We start from the raw sequence: 13,415 nt of genomic DNA on the forward strand, positions 1-13,415 counted from the left end.
AGTAATGAGCTCCTTTCAGAGGGACACAGAGAGATGATGACTTGTTTACTTCTCAGCCCTGCATCCAGCACAGTCAATACACACAGCACACGATGACTCATGTTTGGTATGTCTTCCATCAGATCAATGAAATCCATTTCAGGTACCCCTCCACTTCATTCATTTTTGTAGACTTTTACAGTCATGATATTTTGTGTAGTTGGAAGCATCTTTTTGTAATGCTTCACTGGATTTTCAAAGCAGTAGATTTGAGAGAGAAATTGTTATTCTCATTTCTCAGCCAGGGGAGATTAAGACACAGGAGAAATAAGACCCATATTTAAGTCAGTGACATGGTCAGGATTAGAATCTAAAATGTATTTGATACAGAATCCTCTGAGTCACACTCATTCCAACAAATTACCCTTGGATAAATATGTTAGAGGAGAAATAAATCCTCTTGTTTTCAATGGGGAATGCATTTGTTGACATCTGTCTTTTCAAAGACAGAAAGAATACGTGGGTGTTTTCTATTCCTTAAAGCAGAAGAAACATAAATTCTCATCACTGGAAGTCTTTGAAAATTAAGTGCACTTGAAAAAGGGAAGTTAACACCTGGGTGAAATTTTCTTAATTCAAATTACTGTAAATTTCATAAAAAGAAAAAAAGAAGTACACTTAAGGGCAAACTCAATTAAAAAATTTGGGGGCATATTTCAGGTTTCTTAGCAAGGAGAAATATAGAAATAAATGTAAGTCTATGAAAAGGACTTAAACATTTAGCACACATTTCAGGCTATCTTGTTATTGTGGGAGCCTGCTCAGAAGTCTTGTTTTAAGTAAACATTTATGAATAAACACTCGGATTTCTGTATGAAAATAGTCTACCTATAAGGCAAGTATCTTCCTTCTATGCATTGCTGTTGAAAAATGGTGGGTGGAAGAAATGGGAGAAATTAAAGTCAGGGGAGCAGTTAGGAGATTACTGTAATGGTCTAGCTCAATTTTTACTTGATTCAATCCATATTTATTCATCATCTACCTTGATACTGAAACAAGCAAGACAGACTCAGGCTGGGCTTGCTGCAGCTGACCAGTGATCCTCAGGTGTGATAGATACGGGTCAAGCAAAAGGAAGGTGCCAAGAGAGTACATGATAGTGTGACCTGTTACAGTAGTGTGCTTCCATCAAAGGCAATGTCCTGAGGACTGAAAGGACAAATTAAACACGAGAAATGTTTAGAATGGAAAAACAACTTTTAGAAAAGACAGCATCATCTGGGTTTGTAAGAGCATGAAAGGAATATAGAGGAGGACTACTACCCCTTAACATTGTGAAGAAGATTCTAGAAATCCTTGTTACCCCCTACCATCCACTATTCCTCTCTCTCACTTACTCCACAACATTACATTCCTGTCTTCTGTGACCCCACATTTATGTGGCTTTGCTGATGTTCCTCTCCTGGAACTGCATCCCTTACAGCTCTACCTGGCTACCCCTTAAAGAAACTCCAAGATTTGCTTCTCTTATGACTCCCTGGAAAGGAAACTTCTCTGACTTGGCATTCAGGTTCATCTCATTCTTATGTTTACACACAGATGATGACCTTCAGATAAAATTTTGGCAGCTTCCCACTGACCGGGGTAGGAGCTATTTCTATTTGAATTCTACTTTTGAATAGTCATTGCCAAAGATTGTTTGTTTTTACTTTTTTCTTTTCTTTCCTGGTAATTAGAGATAATGCATTCCTGTTAATGTTTTATCTACTTTGTAGTTTGTTGGTGTTTGGGTCATTTGGTTTGGGTTTTTGTCTGGTCCCCTCTCTTTTCTCAGACATGTCTTCTAAGGATTATTGATCAGTCCCTACTGGCTGAGCCCAGGGAATAGGTGTGACTCCTTATTAGCCAATATTTATTCCAAGACAACCCAGTAGCCTCTGCTGTTGCCTTGTGAATGTGTCTTATCAGAGACTCACCTCCAGAACACCGAGGTCATTGACTATCACCCCCTTTCTCCCTGGTGGATAATCAAAACGGATGGAGTTAAGGATAGACATGTAGGAGTTGGAATGTGGTATTTTGTAGCCTCACTTCCTTTCCTGTGCTTTTATAACTCTTCATGGACCTTATCTGCCCTACTTAATCTGTCATCTTTGTGAAAAGGAGTATGAGAAGATACTTCACAAGTGATCCCGCAAATCTATTCTCATGTTCCTGCAGTTTCTACTTTACTAAAATCCCTAAGCACTGCCCCCGGATGACTAAGACATGGTCCCTGATGTCAGTGAGTTGGCATCTGTTAAATGTGTACTCAGCCACTAAACCCCAAGGGATTTGTATTTTCTTTATTAGACATGCATTTCCTGACATAAACTTTCTTTATTAAAATAAAACATTTAGCAGACCTTTCCTATTTTTTTTACCACCTGTATATGAAGCATAAATAGACACTTCAAAGTTACAAAATAATAAAATGGCCATTTAGATATATAATACACAAAGAAAGCAAAACCAATTCTCTTGTAGTCTTTCTTTATTCAGTACTTTTAATCCTTGCTCATTCAAGATTTACATAGGCTATGAGTGTTGCCAAAGTCAGGGTAAAAACTATATATGGACTAATTAGCTTCAATGTAGGAAAAAATATTATGAAATTAAATGGGCAATCCCAGGCCAGTTGTATCAAAAAAGTATGCCTCTACTTACACACTTTTTCATCACAGTATTCTCACAATTAGAAATAAACCAGCTAATGAAAAGCACTTTTATATTCTGCTCATAGTGGTTACTTTGGTCATTTCTAATTGATTTATCATGGACAATAAAAATTGAAAGGATCAATTTTGCTAGTGCTTCTCATTGATTTTTTTTTATTCCACCGCCCCAAACCATCCCATTTTAGTTTATGCATAGTCATAAAATGTCTTTTATGTTTTTATTATAACCAACTTCCTTCCCCATTTTAGCAAAGCCTAAATTTGGACCAAAGTTCTAAAACTTCTTACGTTATACATAAAAGCTCCTTAAGCACATTTTCCATTTAGAAGAAACAAAACTTCTTTGGGGGGGTGATTGCATATACAGAGGTCTGAAAATTCAGGGAAAAAATAATTTACATTTGACTTGAACTCAGATAAACACCCTTCTTGAAATCTTTCCTTCTTGAATTTTTTGCTTCTTAAATATTTTGGTGAGCACCAATCCTCTTGATCATTGGGAAGGACATTCAGATCAGTGAGTATGTTCCACTTCTCTCCCTTTTAGTCCTCAAAGTCACTGCCTTTCACCCAAAAAACTGATCAACCATCCTCTTTTCTGTCCTGGGTCAGGCACCTTCTCACTTTTCTTCCAGATGCTCTATGTATTATTACTGTGTTCATAAGGTCTTTGCTGGCAACCAGGATTGGAATACCTTGAAATCCCCATCAAATCACTTGTTCCACTGATTATAATGGCCATTTTTGTGCTGGTAGAACACTGATAATTTCATATAAGACCTGGTGAGTGGCTACTAGGCATTGAGAAGAGAGTAAAGACTTTGAACAGCATCAACTAAAAAATTTATTTCAAATAATGGCTTCTTTATTTCCCAATTCTGGGCCTTTGACTACTTAACCTCTATAAACCTTTTCTACATCTAAAAAATAGGAATAATTACACAAAACCTGAGGTGAATATTAAATGAACAGTGCATGTGAAGTATCTAGACCAATTCATTCATATATAGATGACTGCTAAAAAAAGTTATTGTTTTTATTAGTATTAACACTATCATCACCTAGAAGAGAGTATTAAATTAAAATTATCTATAAATTTATTTTATTTATAGGTATTATATACAATATTTATATATTTTGTATACTTTGTATATTAACTAATACAGAGTATTATATCATTCCAAAATTAAGTAACTGAATATATGACTAAGGCTTCTACCTTCTGTCAAATGGTTTTTTTGAGACCCCTAAAATGAACCCATATATGTTGACACATACTCTAACCCTGCTTTTCTTAATCATAATATATCCTCTACCTCCAGTAGAATTCTTTAAATGTTATGTTCACTACTTGCTGAATTTCTACCTTGGGATTTCCTTCTATTGCCACATGAGAGAGGTAGTTGGAATAAATACTTTTGTATCTCAGTTGAATTTAAAGGGATTAAAGAATAAAATTATACTCTACAACACTGAGCTTGTTGGGCATACAATATGTGAAATGAGTTAAACGAGGAGAATCCAACAGTACTTTTCAGGGAAACAAACTAGACAGAATATGCCATTCTTTATGGCTGACCTTACAATATAGATGAGTATGCTGACACCGCTGGTTCAAGTCTCAATATCTCCATAGCCTTATATAAAATATATAGTATGCTGACTCTCTGCAGGGAAATGGTAAGGAGACCATTCATTCTAATCCTGCAAATATTTAACAAGTCAAAATCTCTGCCATATTACTCATTGCCCAGAAAATTACCAATAATACCTAAAAGGTACCTGAGATTTATAAATTTTGAAAAGGTTTTATGTTTTACATCTATTAATTTTTGAAGAAGAAAATCATAAGTATGGAATAATCACCATTCACAGATACATAAAATAAAAAGCAAAGATTGTTATGCTGGATTTAAAAAACAGAAAAGAAAGCCCGACTAAACCATACCATATAGTAACATGCTTTAAATATGATCCAGTAATGCTGAAAGTAAAGGATGAAAAATGTACACACTACCATTCAAATATTAACTAAAAGGAAGCTGTATAGCTATACTAGTTTCAGAGAAAGTAGGCTTTAAAGCAACATAATAGAGAAAGAGGGACATCTCATTGTTAAAGGGCCAACCACCTATGGCAACCATCTAATAAAATAGTTTCATAAAACATAATGTATGAACTGACAGAACTAAAACAGTAAGAATAAAGAAAGGATGAATAATGTAATTAATATACCTTACCTAAACCTACTATGCCAATATACTAATCAATATACTAACACAATCAATATATTAATGTTGATCATATGATAAGCCATAAAAAAATTCTCAAGAAATTGTTCAAAGAATTAAAAATAACTTAGAATATTCTCCCTGACTGCAAAAGAATTTCACCACAATTCAGTAAAACATGGTAAATGGAATATAACTGCACATTTTGCAATTAAATAATACTTGTCCACATACTCATTGGGCAAAAGGAAATTGGGAAATATTAAACTAAATAACACAGAAAATGCAACATATCACATATACCATAACTAACTCTGTGTTTATCAACAAATGTATAACTTTAAAGGCATATTTAAAAAAGAAAATCTATAAGTCAATGATCTAAGGATCCATCTCAAAAAGTGAGAGAAAATTAAACCACAAAGAAAGAAGGTGGCAGATGCATGAGTTTCCTACAGTTGCTAATAAATAAAAACAAATTGGGTAGCTTGAAACAACAGACGTTAATTTTCTCAGAGTTCAGGAGGCTGTAAGTCCACAAATCAGACTATCAGCAGGATAGGTTCCTTCTTTGGGGCTCAGAGGGAAAATCTGCTCCATACTGTCTCCTAGATGCCCATGATTGCAGGCAATCCTTGGTGCTCCTTGCCTGGCAGCTGCATAACTCCGGTCTCTGCCTCTGTGGTCACACGGCCAACTTCCCTCTGTGTTTGTCACTCTGTCTCTTCTCCTTTTCTTATAAGGACACCTGTCATATTGGATTAAAGGACCACAGTACTCCAGTATGTGCCATCTTAACTTACATGTTAATTATACCTGCAAAGATCCTATATCTAAATAAAGCCACATTCACTAGTCCAAGAGATTGGGATGTGAGCCTATCATTATAGGGGATGCAATCCAACCCAAAACAGAGGGTTATAAAAAGCAGAACTTTAAAAAAAAATTTTTTATAAAAGCACAGTAGTAAATTATAAAAGTCAAAACCTGACTTTTGAAAATAATAATAAACTAGTAATAGATATTTAAGAAGGCAAATAAGGAAACACTTTAATTAAAGTTGAAAGCACCTTTTTTTCTTCCTAAGCAGGTATTAATTTACCTTATTATATATATGTGTGAATCATACATATGATAAAAATGAAGAAAAAAGTGAGATAATTCATGTAGTTGAAAGAATATGGTTTAGAAAGTACAAGAAAAAGGACTCAAGTCTCAGACCTATGAATTATGAACTGCTATAACATAGACTAATCAATGAAATTCTAGGAATTTCTTTTTTCTTATTTGTGAAAATGTGAGAAGACAAGCACAATTACCATCCCATGGTATTGGTTTTAATAGTAAATATAATTGAAAACATACATTTGAATAGTAGCAAAAATAAGTTTTAATGTGATTACAGAATATATACTGTGAATTTACCAATTGTTTCCTTCCCCTTGATCATTTAGATATGGTATAAATTATATATCATGATTCTAAAACTTCTTTAGAAAAATAAACTTCATTTTTAATATTGATCCCAGAATTCCTGTTAAAATTCATAACCTCACATGTCAATTTTGTGTTTAAGAAAAACTATATTTCAGTTTGCCCTCTGCCCCTTTCAATTTAGTGTGTGAAGCAAGATATCAAAATAGCATTTTAATGAAAATAGTCATTTCATGTAAAACATTCTTAAGGAGAGCAAAACACAAAGAATCTAATTGTGACAAAATACAGGATTGCGTTTACGGTTAGCACAAGATGGGGATCTGCTTCCCCAAATGATTTGTTTTATTTTCACAAAGTAAATATTTCAAGAACACATTTTGGGAAAAGATGTGTTTTCCTTTGAGATTCAGAAAAATGAACAAAGACATAATTCTTTACCCTGACTGCCGTATACGGCTAAGTCCTCAAACAAGGATGTGATAACATTAGTATCTAAGTGTGGTTGCAAATAAAGTGGCAGGAGAAAAAGGCAGAGAAACCACAGCACGATGTGATTTAAACTGTGCAGAACAAGTTCTGGTCTTTCGGTGCCATTGTTTGAGCACTACATGGCCATAAACGAGGCGCACTGCGCTTCCACTTTGGGTTCTGCCTAAGTATTAGTGAATTATGGATTATAGCGATGTGGTGGAGCGTTCCTCCCGTGGGCCACTCATTGCTCTCTAGCTTCTTTCACAGCCTACATTGCTAGCGCGTCTTGTGCTGCTTCTTACATAAACCACATGCTCCCTCCCATGAGAAGATGGGGAGACTCCGTCAGAAATCCTGGTGATCTTTCTATTACCCACGATCTGCAGAAGATGGGTGCAAAGTAAATTAGAGGAAAAAAGGAAATACAGCACCTCAAACTGGATAATTTTATCCAAGGAAAATATTTGGATTGGTCCCCAAAGGATATCAGCTGGTGCCATGATAGATGAGGTTCGATGTCCCATATGATCATTTTTGCTTTCATAGATACTAATATCATTACTGACTATAAATTTAGCCTTTCAAAAACCCATCCAGAGTGTTTATTTGATGACCTTCCTTAGGTTGAGGAATGTATTATTTTTTTAGTTTTATATATATTCAAAATTAGTTGAATGATTATTTTTTACTTAATAGGAGATATTGGTTATCTTCTATCATGATGCCATATTTTTGATTGTCACAACCAACTGTTTATAAAGCTTACCTCTGTTATATCAGTCAGATTATCACACTCTAAAGCATGAAATGCCAGCTCTCATTTTTTTCCCTACCTTTTTGGTTTTGTTTTCCAAAGGATATCTCTTCCTTTGATCATTTAAAGTTTGAGACCTTATTTTAAGACATTTTTCTTTACATCTTTTTCCAGTAGTTCCTACTATAGTACTTAAATAAAACCTACAATGTGTGAATGTTGTGTAAATAAATGAACCTTAATATTTTGTACTTTAATGAAGATCTATTTTAGCAGAACGTGAAATTAATTAGAAAAAAATTTTGTTGTAGATTCTCTAACATTACTATTAAACTCCTTTATCTCAAACACTTCTTCAGAGGCACCCTTAAGAGAAAAGAAAATTTAAAAATATGCATCCCGTGTTTGAGTAATATACTCTAAATTCTGCAGCAAGGAAGCAGTCTTTTGAAAACTTATGATTTATAATTTAATGCACTCATAAATTTGTAAAAGTTCTTTAGCTGAAAGTATAATAGGAAATAAGTGTAGGTTTTGCAGAAAAAAATGTCATTTTATATACAACATTGTATTTGGTGAAAGATAATTGGCTCACAAGAAAATAAAAATAAAGTTACTTTAAAATGAACATGCATGCTATTTTGTGTTATTATGTATAGCCCTATTTATGTTCCAGGTACTGTTAGAAGTACAATGTTTACAACAGCCCTCTGAGATAGATACTGTCATTATACCGGTTTTACAGACAAAAATACCAAGGCCAGGGAAGTTAAGTTGTAACATTCCAAGATTCCCTAGATAGTCATAAAGCAGCCCTTTATACCTGTCTGGTTTCACAGTTCATGCATTTAATCACTGTGCTGTACTTACTCTCTGGTATAAAAATAATGTCAGAAATAATGGGCCATTATACTCAGAATCAAAGGAACTGATAACAAATGAAACTTAAAAGATACAACAGCATGTAGCTACTATTAAATCCAAATGTGGTTCTAATTTGAATTTTATTAGTTCTTAAAATTTTGTTTATATTTTATCTGTATTTTTGTTTTGTTTCATTGTTTTTTAAAGGCATAAGAAATATTTATATCTGGTTTTGTGTCTCTGCATATTTAAATAATGTAATAAAAATAATGTGAGCAAATATTGTGCATCTGTACTTTTTTCTTTTAAATTAATCCATACATTACTTGTGTGTCAAAAAACAGCTTGCTATGCATGCTTTTCACCAAGCTGATGTGTCAGGAGTGAGTTATATACTTGAGCTTCCTATTGTTTCTCTATGTTTATTTTATTTCATTTATTGCCTTAAAACTAATCGCCTGCTGAAGCTATATTTGACTCATAAAGGCCCTAGAAAATAGGCTCTGTTTTGTGTTTGTTCATTTAATGCTTTTCTCCTTGATTTCTACTTTGTATGGAATTATTACTCTCACCACTCTTCCTTCCCCCCACTTTACGTGCTTTTGCCTGATACGATCTGCACCAACCCTTTTATTTTCTGTGATACTTTCTTAGGTGTATTTTTTTCTAAGGAACACATAGTTGACTTTTGATTTTCAATACAAACAGAATTTGTGTATTAAAGGAAATGCTAGTCCTTATCCTTTTTCATCATGACAGGGACATTTGTTTTTCCCTTCATCACCATGTGTTTTGAATTGTGTCATTTCTATCTTTTGTTTTCTTTGTTTCTAAAGCTTATATGCTATATTCTCTTTGTATGTTCTATGTTCTCTTTGATGTTAAATTCTCAGCTGACTCAGAAAGAATCCAATCCAAACTCAATTTTATAAATAAGAATAGGAAAAGTAAGGCTCCAAAGCAACATGCTGACGGTCCTCCCACATCCTCATGAGAACCAACCGTGTATCAAGTTAACAGGCATGGATTGGGGGGGATTCCATGTGCTTCTGAGGCTTTGAAGCATCTACAGAAATCGAGTCTTCATTCTGCATTGCTGGCAGGCAATCCCCAGCGCAGACTGCAGCAAATGTGACATTTATCTGAAAGTCCTACCAGATAAATGCAGGATAGAACTTTTCCTGTCCATCTGCTGTAAACTCTCCTCTAAGAGCATCCCGACTTGCTGACACAGAGCTCATGGAAGAAGGCAGCACTGACGGGCAAACTGCTCCCAGTGTGTTTGGGAAGACGAGCCATGTGCTCATTTGTTTACACCAGGAAAGGATGGAAGACAAAGGAAAGCAACCTCATAGGCTTCCTCCGTGGAATTTCAGTTCTCTAGCGTGTTTCCGGTTAGCCTATTAGCATGAAAGTGTCAGATCTTCATCACAACCCACCGCTATATCACTACTACAGAAACCCCAGCAACCTGAACTACATACGGTTTCTGAAAACAATAGCTTAGGAAAAATTACCATATCAAGGAAAAACCTATCAGGAAAGAATCTCACAATCCACTTAACAGGATTTAAGGGATTTAAACTAAGCTAAATAATGAGAACAAGGATGTCTTATTTTGGCAGAACTAATGAAAGAAAAAGTGAAAAAACATTCATAAGAATTTGTTTAAGGTTTTGAGAAGCATTTTTGTAATATTTACAATTGATATGGCTGCAAGTGAAATACAAATCAAATTGGTGTTAAAAAATCCGAATTTATTGATAAATATGGCTAAACACAGGTACTTAAGTTACATCACCAGGAGGCAGTATTTCAACATTTGAAGTTAATTTCTAGGCAGTGTCACTATATGTTTATTTTACCAAATTCCAGTCATTCATCTTATCAGCTTCAAGTTCCAAAGAGAGTTTCTATTAACTAACAGTCTTAGAAAAAATAAAGGTTAAATACTGAGTTTTCACTGAATTTTTCACAGAAGGAAGGTCCCCTGTCCTTCCTTAAACACAGAAGGTCTCAGAGAGACTGAAGATACATTAGAAGGAATGAATCCTTCAGGAAAATCACTGTGCCCTCACTAGAAGAAGGGGTAAGCAGAAACCCTTCTTGTCTTTATTAAAACTTATGGTATGAGAACTTGGGTATTATTTTATTTGTATTATTAATCATTTTATTATGTATCACCTTATACAGAATCATCATAAGCATTTCCAATGTGATTTGTAATCTTATCTTTTTTATTACTTATTCCAATGTTTAACTGATTTAAATGCCCACCAATAGTCCTTTATTTCACAATTTCACCACTTTTGTGTTATTATGTGTAGCCCTTACTGAGTGACCTTAACATTTTTAAAGGGATGTGGATATATTTTCTGAAGCAAATATTTTATTATTGAGCATATATTTCTGTTTATAGTGCTATGGAATGTAAACTAAACAAGATAATATTTACATACTAAGTATATATTTTTAAACTATCTACACCCCAACTCTATGGAGGTGGAACCTAAGGGCTCATGTAATTCTGCCTTTCACTTTGCCTAGATGATTGGACCAAGGGGAATATTAGCTGTCAGCTGGCCAGTGACCAATCACATTTTCTCTTAAGACCTGAAGACACAAAGGCTGTGGGCAGCTATCAGGTTAGCTGCCATGAAAGGTCATGTAAAAGCAGGTGTAGGCATCAGACCATGGCAAAGCCAAGTGACATTCACTCCAAAGTCATTGAAAAATAAAAACAACAACTGTGACATGGAAACTGGTCCAGAAGAAGAAAAAAAGGCCAATTTGAATCCAGGAGAATTAAATACACGGTTGTCTTATTTCTGGGTAGATATCAAGTTTGGAAAGGTGCAGCTTCATCAGTTTTACATGAAGATTTTTGTGGAATCTTGCAGTTCAAGAAGGTACTGGACAATAATAATGGGTCACCTAATAAACACCCTAGGGCTTTCCCTTGTATTTTGCCATCCAGTACTGTAGAGTCAAGGCTGTGATCAGTCTGGCTATGTTATACAAGTTATTAGAGTTTTTAATCTACATGAATTCTCATGCAAATTTTTCTTTACCCTGTTAAATCATGTTTTCCAAAGTGGGTCATGGCTGAGTCTCTTTTTAGTTTATTAGGCTGAAATATAGTGAAGTTTTAAAATTTGCTTCTCTGTTATTTTATTTTTATAGTTACCTTTAGCTACATGATTATTACTTCTTTGCCACATGTTCTGATTTTTCTGTGCACATATAATTGCTAATCTAGAAATGATTTTACTTTATATTGTAACTATCATTTTGTGTTACTTTTATCTGCATTCTAGGAAATTGTCATGATTACACACTGTGGTTTTAATTTTCTAATATCAATTTTGCCATTTAAAACTGTTGATGCAGTTTTATATATTCTTATCATACTGGGTTCATTAATACCATATAAGAACTAAAATGTATTTTAGAATTAAAATACTGTGCTCCAGAGAGCAATTTGGAGATAATAGTTATCAAAAAGTTCTAAGGAGAAGATAGATATACCTATGCAATGCTAATGATGAATGGATGTATCCAATAACAGAAAAATCAAGAAATATCTATAACTTATCTCAAACTCCTAACCTGTCTGTTTAGTCTTTACTACTTTCTAAATTCACCATCCATGTTTGACTTTTCAAACTAAGGAGACCATAACACATAAGCCAAAGGCAATTTTTGGTTATAATCACTTTATCTCAAGAATGTAGCTTGAATTTTTAGTGGTGCTGTTCTCAACACATCGCACCGTATTCCAAATGACCAGGATATTCTGGAGAACAAGTGATCAGATTCATTCATTCAATCTATGATTCACACATCCATTCAGAAAACACACATGTATCAGCATCCTGTACTATAGGACACTCAACCTGTTCTAAGGCATACAGATGTGTAGAGAAAGAAAAAAATGTGAAATAATGAAGCCAATACTTGATTATAGCTGTCAGTGAGTTCATAGTTTACCAGTAGAGAACTACAAGACTAGCTATGTTAGGAGAGGTTGAGTTTATTTTCCTCAGTTCTTGTCTGTGCTGCAACCAAGAACTGAAGGGCAGAGACACAGAAGTAAAAGTTTTATTTGAATCCATTCCAGAGGAATGGGCTAGAGCGAAGGTAGATAAAGGCAGGTTTACTTGAATAAAGCAGAGAGGAATGAAAAATGGAGGGAAGGGCAGCTTACTGAACTGCTGCTTGGCTTTAGGGCATAATCCCTTGCAACTCCTAGAGCCAGTGTCACATGGCATCCAGTGTCCACTTGAACTGCATGGTGTGGAAACTGTTAGAAATGGCATAAAACTAAATGTGACTTAGTCCCAGAGGTATTAACATTTAAATAAAATGCTATTAACAAGAATCCTACATGTCAGAACATGTACCAGGGAGTCACTCTGGCTGGGATGGGGAGAGAAATTAAGAAAAATGGCTCTGCATCACTTCAAACAAACAAACAAAAAAAGATGCAGAAAAAGTTTTAAACCAAAATGTTAAGTTTTAATTTTAAAAAACTTTAAAAAAAGTTTTAAGCCAATAAAATTAAGACAAATGTAAAGAAAGCCTAATGTGGATATAACTTGCTTAGGCGACATCTGGGGAAGAATGTGAACGCTGTAATACTCAGCCAGGGGAACCAGGGAGGGACTCGCAGGCTAAGGAATAAGTTGCTTGTTGCAACCGCCCTGAGTGAGCCTGCTCACCAGACACCCGATCTTGCAACACTGTCATTAAAGCATCGCTCTGCTGTTCTCTTTGTCTCCCTGTCCACTTACTAAGTTTGGACCAGTGAGCACGTTTCTCACAGGAACTATGTCCCTACCATCCCAGGATCTGGGGATGCCCCAGAACACTTGATGGAGTGAGAGTATGTTCTGAGAACTTTCCAGAAGCAAAGAAAGGATATTTTCAGGCAGGCTACTAAAGAGCACAGTCATACAGCTG

At 34.8% G+C, this 13,415-nt stretch overlaps 1 protein-coding gene across 1 annotated transcript in view; it reads left to right on the forward strand.

The window, feature by feature from the left end:
- The window catches only part of LOC140845302 (uncharacterized), a 136,762-nt gene that overhangs the window by 49,860 nt on the left and 73,487 nt on the right, over positions 1-13,415 (forward strand). The window lies entirely within an intron of this gene.

The sequence above is a fragment of the Manis javanica genome, chromosome 12 (genome assembly GCF_040802235.1).
Source record: "Manis javanica isolate MJ-LG chromosome 12, MJ_LKY, whole genome shotgun sequence".
In the NCBI taxonomy this organism is placed as follows: domain Eukaryota; kingdom Metazoa; phylum Chordata; class Mammalia; order Pholidota; family Manidae; genus Manis; species Manis javanica.